We start from the raw sequence: 8808 nt of genomic DNA on the forward strand, positions 1-8808 counted from the left end.
CACATACATATACATATACACATACATATACATATACATATATATATATACATATATATATATATATATATATATATATATATATACACACATACACACACATATATATACACATACATATATATATATACATATACATATATATATATATATATATATATATATATATATACACACATACATATACATATATATATATATATACATATACATATATATACATATATATACATGCATATATATACATATAAATACATACATATATATACATACATATATATACACACACATATATAGATACACATATATATGCATATATACATATATATATATACATATGAATACACACATACATATATACACATATATATATATACGCACACACATATACACATATATATATATATATATATATATATATATATATATATATATATATTCCTCGCGCACTAATTGACTGAAAGAGCACGCACTTGCCGCTGATGATGTCAAGTTATCGATGGGAAAATGCATTTTTCGACAATATGATTTGCCTGAGCGGCTAGGTGAGTAAACTGGATTAGAAAAGAAAGAATTAAAAAGTTCAAATTAAAAATAAAATAATTTAATTTTTTATATTTTTTAACTTGGAACTTCCCGCGGGCCGGATTTTGGACGCTGACGGGCCGTATTTTGGACGCTGGCGGGCCGTATTTTGGACGCTGGCGGGCCGTATCCGGCCGTAGTTAGGGGACCCCTGGTTTAAGGTAACCGTCCTTGGATTATTTTTGACACGGGTAAGTGCGCCGTCTATTTCTTGAATCTTCGGCTCTCAGCTTTGTATGAATTCATCGCTCGTTTACAATCTGAGTTCGGAGAGGGCGTGACGCCAGAAAGACCGCACCCCACACAGGAAGTGACATCAGGAAGAACGCGCCACAGCCAGCTTCATAATAAACCGGTTTCGTAACTCGGAGCTAACCACTGGAAATAAGGAGGTGAGTCATCCAGACATGCCCGTTTTTCTCCTTCCTCTACATGTACAGACGCTTGTGGAAATCACACATGAATACCTTAAGAGAAAGCGATTGCAGCTATTTGGGATACAACACCTCTCGGACGGCAAGAGAACTTTCGAATGTCAAGGTCAGCTGTGATTCTACTTTCTGAAAAACTTTGTCCATTTCTCAAAGGAGAGACAACGAGAATGCGAACCCCTTTGGATGTGATAAAAAAAAAAAAAAGTACCGTGTGTTTGGTATGTCCTAGCCGTCGTGGGAGACTGTATCATGTATTGTCCGCCATGTATGTGGCGGACTCAACGTCTAGGTCCAGAGTATAAAAAGGCATCAAAAAGGAATGGACAATGAAGGTGAAGGCAAAAGAGTGAGGAGTGTCCTGAACAGATATCTGAATCCCTAGATTGATTGATGTAAAATGTTCTTTATCACATTCTTTACTTCATACTTGCCAACCTTGAGACGTCTGAATTTGGTAGATAGGGGGAAAAGAGTGGGCGGCTGGGTTTTTTGGGGGGTAGTGTTTTTGGTGGTAGCAGGGGGTGTATATTGTAGCGTCCCGGAAGAGCTAGTGCTGCAAGGGGTTCTGGGTATTTGTTCTGTTGATGTTGTGTTACGGTGCAGATGTTCTCCCGAAATGTGTTTGTCATTCTTGTTTGGTGTGGGTTCCCAGTGTGGCGCATATTTGTAACAGTGTTAAAGTTGTTTATACTTGTTAGGTCGCTTTGTGGGAGGGTGGGACGGGGACTTAAACACCCATTGTGTGTGTGTGGACAAGGATAAGGTTAGGTGGGATTTACCCTGAATAACCTTAGTGTAGAAGGGGCCTAATTCTAATCACCACCAATAAAAGAACTATATGTGGACTCATAAGTTGCACCAGTCAAGATGAGACATTGATGCTAAAAACTTTACAAGACCGACTTTAATGAATAAATCAGTGTAAAAAAAAAAAAGAATAAAATGCACGAAGTGCAAATTAACAAGTGGATCGACGACATTGTCTCCAAGTGTATTTTGGGTAAAATCGACATTAACTGTCCACTAACGTCATCAGTTAACAAAGTACAAGCGAGGTGAACATGTTTTCTGCAATATGAGTGGCAGTTCATATAAACATAAAAGTGGAGCGGCAAAGCACAAAGAAAAGGATACAAGAAACTAAGTGTAACAGTTGTGTAGTTTCTCTCTCTCTCTCTGCAGCATTGAGTTTCCCTTACTGCTAAGACTGGGGTGTGGACCCAGGTCGCCAGCATAAAAAGCAATCCTGAGCTTTTCCACAAAGGGCTTAAAGGGCCCAATCATGTGCCCCGTTCCCGGCCGGGCTATGATTATTTTTGCCACTGACTGGAGTTGCTGTTGTCAGAGTGCAACGATACATTTACAGTATTTGTATCGTTTTGGTGGCCGACAAGGGGAAATGCGCAGCAACGTCCAAAACACACACAAACTGCTAAACACATGCGATTTTACAAAACAACACACAAGTGCAAGGCTGACCTGCAATATCGTACAAAACACATACAAACCCCCAAAACACATGCGATCTGGGTACAACACAACGGAAGTACGATGAAACCAGAAGTTAACATGGTACGTGAACTTAAGCCCCACAGATATCAATCAATCAATCAATGTTTACTTATATAGCCCTAAATCACTAGTGTCTCAAAGGGCTGCACAAACCACTACGACATCCTCGGTAGGCCCACATAAGGGCAAGGAAAACTCACACCCAGTGGGACGTCGGTGACAATGATGACTATGAGAACCTTGGAGAGGAGGAAAGCAATGGATGTCGAGCGGGTCCAACATGATACTGTGAAAGTTCAATCCATAATGGATCCAACACAGTCGCGAGAGTCCAGTCCAAAGCGGATCCAACACAGCAGCGAGAGTCCCGTTCACAGTGGAGACAGCAGGAAACCATCCCAAGCGGAGGCGGATCAGCAGCGCAGAGATGTCCCCAGCCGATACACAGGCAAGCAGTACATGGCCACCGGATCGGACCGGACCCCCTCCACAAGGGAGAATGGGACATAGAAGAAAAAGAAAAGAAACGGCAGATCAACTGGTCTAAAAAGGGAGTCTATTTAAAGGCTAGAGTATACAAATGAGTTTTAAGGTGAGACTTAAATGCTTCTACTGAGGTAGCATCTCGAACTGTTACCGGGAGGGCATTCCAGAGTACTGGAGCCCGAACGGAAAACGTTCTATAGCCCGCAGACTTTTTTTGGGCTTTGGGAATCACTAATAAGCCGGAGTCCTTTGAACGCAGATTTCTTGCCGGGACATATGGTACAATACAATCGGCAAGATAGGATGGAGCTAAACCGTGTAGTATTTTATACGTAAGTAGTAAAACCTTAAAGTCACATCTTAAGTGCACAGGAAGCCAGTGCAGGTGAGCCAGTACAGGCGTAATGTGATCAAACTTTCTTGTTCTTGTCAAAAGTCTAGCAGCCGCATTTTGTACCAACTGTAATCTTTTAATGCTAGACATGGGGAGACCCGAAAATAATACGTTACAGTAGTCGAGGCGAGACGTAACAAACGCATGGATAATGATCTCAGTGTCTTTAGTGGACAGAATGGAGCGAATTTTAGCGATATTACGGAGATGAAAGAAGGCTGTTTTAGTAACGCTTTTAGTGTGTGCCTCAAAGGAGAGAGTTGGGTCAAAGATAATACCCAGATTCTTTACCGTGTCACCTTGTTTAATTGTTTGGTTGTCAAATGTTAGAGTTGTATTATTAAATAGAGTACGGTGATTAGGGATGTACAAAACCCAAAACCAGTGAAGTTGGCACGTTGTGTAAATGGTAAATAAAAACAGAATACAAAGATTTGCAAATCCTTTTCTGTGACGCTTAGCTGGCATTGTGGTTATGCGGGTGCGTTCTCTCTATAATGCAGGCGGACTGGACACAGCGTGAAGGTAAGAAATTATTTATTTATTCTAACAAACAGACTAAGAACAAAAATGCTTGCACAAGGCACTGAAGCAAGGGAGTAGGTTTGATTTTGAGATTGGTGGGGACACAAAATTGCTCCTCTGAAAGTTTACTTTTTTGTTTTTACATTAGCAATCATAATTTCACATCATGCAGATGTTATAGGGTAAATCAACTAAAATGAAAGCAAAGGAGACAACTTGGAAGAGTTCTCATCTTTACTCTTTAGTGTAGGGCTGTAAATAAATGATAAATGGGTTGTACTTTTATAGCGCTTTTCTACCTTCAAGGTACTCAAAGCGCTTTGACACTACTTCCACATTTTACCCATTCACACACACATTCACACACTGATGGAGGGAGCTGCCATGCAAGGCGCCAACCAGCACCCATCAGGAGCAAGGGTGAAGTGTCTTGCTAAATAGACCTCCTTTTTAGACCAGTTGATCTGCCGCTTCTTTTCTTTCTCCTATGTCCCCCCCTCCCTTGTGGAGGTGGTCCGGTCCGATGACCATGGATGAAGTACTGACTGTCCAGAGTCGAGACCCAGGATGGACCGCTCGCCTGTATCGGTTGGGGACATCTTTACGCTGCTGATCCGCTTGAGATGGTTTCCTGTGGACGGGACTCTCACTGCTGTCTTGGAGCCACTATGGATTGAACTTTCACAGTATCATGTTAGACCCGCTCGACATCCATTGCTTTCGGTCCCCTAGAGGGGGGGGGTTGCCCACATCTGAGGTCCTCTCCAAGGTTTCTCATAGTCAGCATTGTCACTGGCGTCCCACTGAATGTGAATTCTCCCTGCCCACTGGGTGTGAGTTTTCCTTGCCCTTTTGTGGGTTCTTCCGAGGATGTTGTAGTCGTAATGATTTGTAAAGTCCTTTGAGACATTTGTGATTTGGGGCTATATAAATAAACATTGATTGATTGATTGATTGATTGCTCAGGACACAACGGACGTGACGAGGTTGGTACTAGGTGGGATTTGAACCAGGGACCCTCGGGTTGCGCACGGCCACTCTGCCACTGCGCCACGCCGTCCCCCCTGTAGTGCAACTGTGCATCATACTGTCAATCAACATAGCCTACTGTCCATCAACAACATCAGAAATACATTCATGCAATACAACATTGTAAATAAACATAAATGAACTGTAATAATCTTTTCCCCAACTTGTGTTTGAATCACTCACAATTTTTCCCTTCAACTACTTCTTTCTATTGCTGCTTTTGTACTGTAAATATGTTTGTCACTAATACTCAAATACAAGCAGATTAGTGTCCACTGGTTGTTCCCATTTGAAAGAGCCAAACACATGCCTCCGCCGGTCTGTCACAGAAATGAACTGCTGGCCAAAAATATGTTGACGCATAACAGATACATTAAGGACAATGACCATAGAGCTCAGTTACTGCCTGAGCAAAAAGGCTTTTACTAAATATGAATATTATTATTGTTCGAACTTCTGACCTCGACTTCGGACTGCCGCCCCCCTACCGCCCCCTTCTTCCTCACCGCCCCCCCAGATCTTTCCACCGCCCCCAGGAGGAAAGATCAAGTCCGCTCAATAATAAAAGTCCGCTCAATAATAAAAGTGTGCAATGACAAAGATGGTCATGTCCACGTACTTTGAGGGTACAAAAGAGGATTTTCAGTAGCACTGCATGTACACTGATGTGGATCCTTAGATATGAATGTACTGTATAAAACAACCCAGTGTGAATGAGTTCAAAATAAAATGCTGACAGTGAAATAACTTAAAATGTAAATAAGTTGACCAGAGTTGGGTCAAATATGTAAAAAGTACCTAAATGGGAACCCAATAATGACTAATCGTGTAGCGGGACTGATGACCGCCACAGAAAAATCAATCAATCAATCAATGTTTACTTATATAGCCCTAAATCACTAGTGTCTCAAAGGGCTGCACAAACCACTACGACATCCTCGGTAGGCCCACATAAGGGCAAGGAAAACTCACACCCAGTGGGACGTCGGTGACAATGATGACTATGAGAACCTTGGAGAGGAGGAAAGCAATGGATGTCGAGCGGGTCTAACATGTTAACATGTTAAAAATTAACACATTAATAATTTAACAAGTGGTGTAAAATAAATTGAAAACACAAAAAGGGAGAATGTGCTAAAAAGGTTCAGCTTAAAAACGGGAGCTTGTCTGGTTGGAAAACATGATTGTGATCGTGGTTCCCAAAAGTGTGCCCACTTTGGGAACCACTGATGTAGATAAATGGAACAGAGTAAAAGTAGCGTTTCTTCTCTATAAATATACTCAAGTAAAAGTAAAAGTATGTTGCATAAAAACTACTCGTAGAAGTACAATTTATCCCAAAAGTTACTCAAGTAAATGTAATGGAGTAAATGTAGCGCGGTACTACCCACCGACGGCGTGGCGCAGTGGCAGAGTGGCCGTGCGCAACCCGAGGGTCCCTGGTTCAAATCCCACCTAGTACCAACCTCGTCACGTCCGTCGTGTCCTGAGCAAGACACTTCACCCTTGCTCCTGATGGGTGCTGGTTGGCGCCTTGCATGGCAGCTCCCTCCATCAGTGTGTGAATGTGTGTGTGAATGGGTAAATGTGGAAGTAGTGTCAAAGCGCTTTGAGTACCTTGAAGGTAGAAAAGCGCTATACAAGTACAACCCATTTATTTATTATTATTTATTTACTTCATATTAATGAATTATATTTTAGCATTGTAAAATCACATGATCATCTAGTGAGGGTTTATTGTATTTCCACCACTTTGGTATTTTCAAACCGTTGCTCACTTCTACACAAATACATGAAACAAAAAATTAATTTCAAAAATAAAACAGAAAAGTGAAATCCGGCGATCTGATTGGCTGTTAACCGTGGTTTAAATATTCTAAAGCCTTATCACAGCGCAGGCTATCACTCCGCCTCAGGCACGCATGACTGGTATGAATGGAAGTTGTTGTCATGTATCCATGACAACGGACTGTTGCAGTCCGTAGTAAAAGACAGCTGATGTTTTTACGATGTTAAAAAACGGACTAAAGTAGATGAATTCACATGTTTAAGGTTAACGTTCACCTCCGGGGAGGGTTAACGATGGTAGAGGGGACTGAGCATTGACTTTCACCTGAAAAAAAGCGGAGGAAAAGACGAGATGCAGGGCTAATTTTTTCCAAGATGGCGCTGCTGTAGTGGCTGCTGTAGGCAGGAGCTCTGTGCTCTTGCATCATCCTTTTGTGTTTCCCTCTTGTTTTCATGTCTTATTATATTTTTTTGCATTTTGGTCCGGGACCCTTTGGGACTGTGTGACAAGGGGCGGCACTTTTGTGACCTCTGTGGTGCTTTTTTTTTGTGGACTTTTGGATCTGCCTCCCGGGAGCCTTTTGGCCATGGAGATCAGCTGCTGGGTCTCTGGTACACCGGAGTCTGTTTGGAGGGACTGGAGGAGATGCGGATGAGGGGACAGGGCTGCGGAGCTAGCACTGAGCGCTGGGACGGAGAGGCTTGGCGGTGTCTTGACTGGGTGAGCAGGTGTCGGACACCTCAGTCACCTTGGACGTATCCTCGCTCATCCATGCGGACTGGACACTGGCCGAGAGTGGAGTCGGCTGTCTTGGTTGCTTTGTTGGGTCTGCTTCTGTCTCTGGCCATGCTCCCTCTTCCCCAGCGGACGATGGCGTGGAACACCGCAGAGGCCACCACAGTGGATATGTTTCTTTTACTTTTTATTCATAGCTGTATGTAGAAGTGTCTGCTTGTATCCGCTGCTTTAATGTCTTTAATGTCCTCTGTGTTCTTTGATGTTTGATGTTTCCCTCTTACACTCATGTAAGAGGGATGTGTACTATGGCTATGAGTTGTTGTTTTTTTCCCCTTGGCCTCAGTCTGCACCCCCTCTCCAGGGCCCAGGCTAAGACCGATTTTTTATTTTATTTTATTTTAATCTTCTATTCTTTTCTCCCATCCCCCCCCCCCCGTTTACCTGTATGTCATCTTTTTTGGAAGGGGCGCTGGAAGCTGGCAGACCCGTCAGCGATCCTGTTCTGTCTCCCTGTAATGTTTGTCTGATCTTGAATGGGATTGTGCTAAAAATTGTAATTTTCCTGAAGGAACTCTCCTGATGGAATAAATAAAGTACTATCTAATTTATCTAATTTGGAGCTAACGTCTGGATAGGTGGGACTATTTTTCCCACAGTGAGGCTAATTTATTGGATAATATGTATTTCTGGTTGAATAAAACTACATTAAATTGATTGAGTATTCCTATTTCATAATGCCTTTATTTTTAACCATTTTATAAAAGCAATATATCACTCCAGTCCATGGTATATGCTCATTATAGCACTCTAAGGGGCGTGACTGGAGTGATATATTGTTGAATTATTCAATATTGTTGAGCCTCTATACACCTTGAAGTAACTTACAGTTTGACTCCTAAAGAAGTCTCTTATATCCAGTTTTCTTTTCATTGATATCCTTCAAAACCTACAGCACACACACACGCAAACAGACACAAACACAATGTAAATCACAGCACTAATATTAAAATCCATCTAGCTACCGTGTGCCAGGAACAACAAATGCTGAACATGTTGGCAACTTACACTTACTTACAACTTACACTTACTTACAACTTAAACTTACTTACAACTTACACTTACTTACAAGCTAGAACTTACAACTTACACCGAGTTGCACTGCCTCTCGTCTGCTCGCTAGTTACTAGCATGTAGGCTAGCTTTTACAAGCAGAAGGAGTGACAGCGGGGACAGCCAATCACAAGTAAGTTAGCAATGAAAGCGGCAACTAATCAGGGAGCGATATTTCTTCTAGCAGAGACCGACATTTAACCCTT

The sequence above is a fragment of the Nerophis ophidion genome, linkage group LG19 (genome assembly GCF_033978795.1).
Source record: "Nerophis ophidion isolate RoL-2023_Sa linkage group LG19, RoL_Noph_v1.0, whole genome shotgun sequence".
In the NCBI taxonomy this organism is placed as follows: Eukaryota; Metazoa; Chordata; class Actinopteri; order Syngnathiformes; family Syngnathidae; genus Nerophis; species Nerophis ophidion.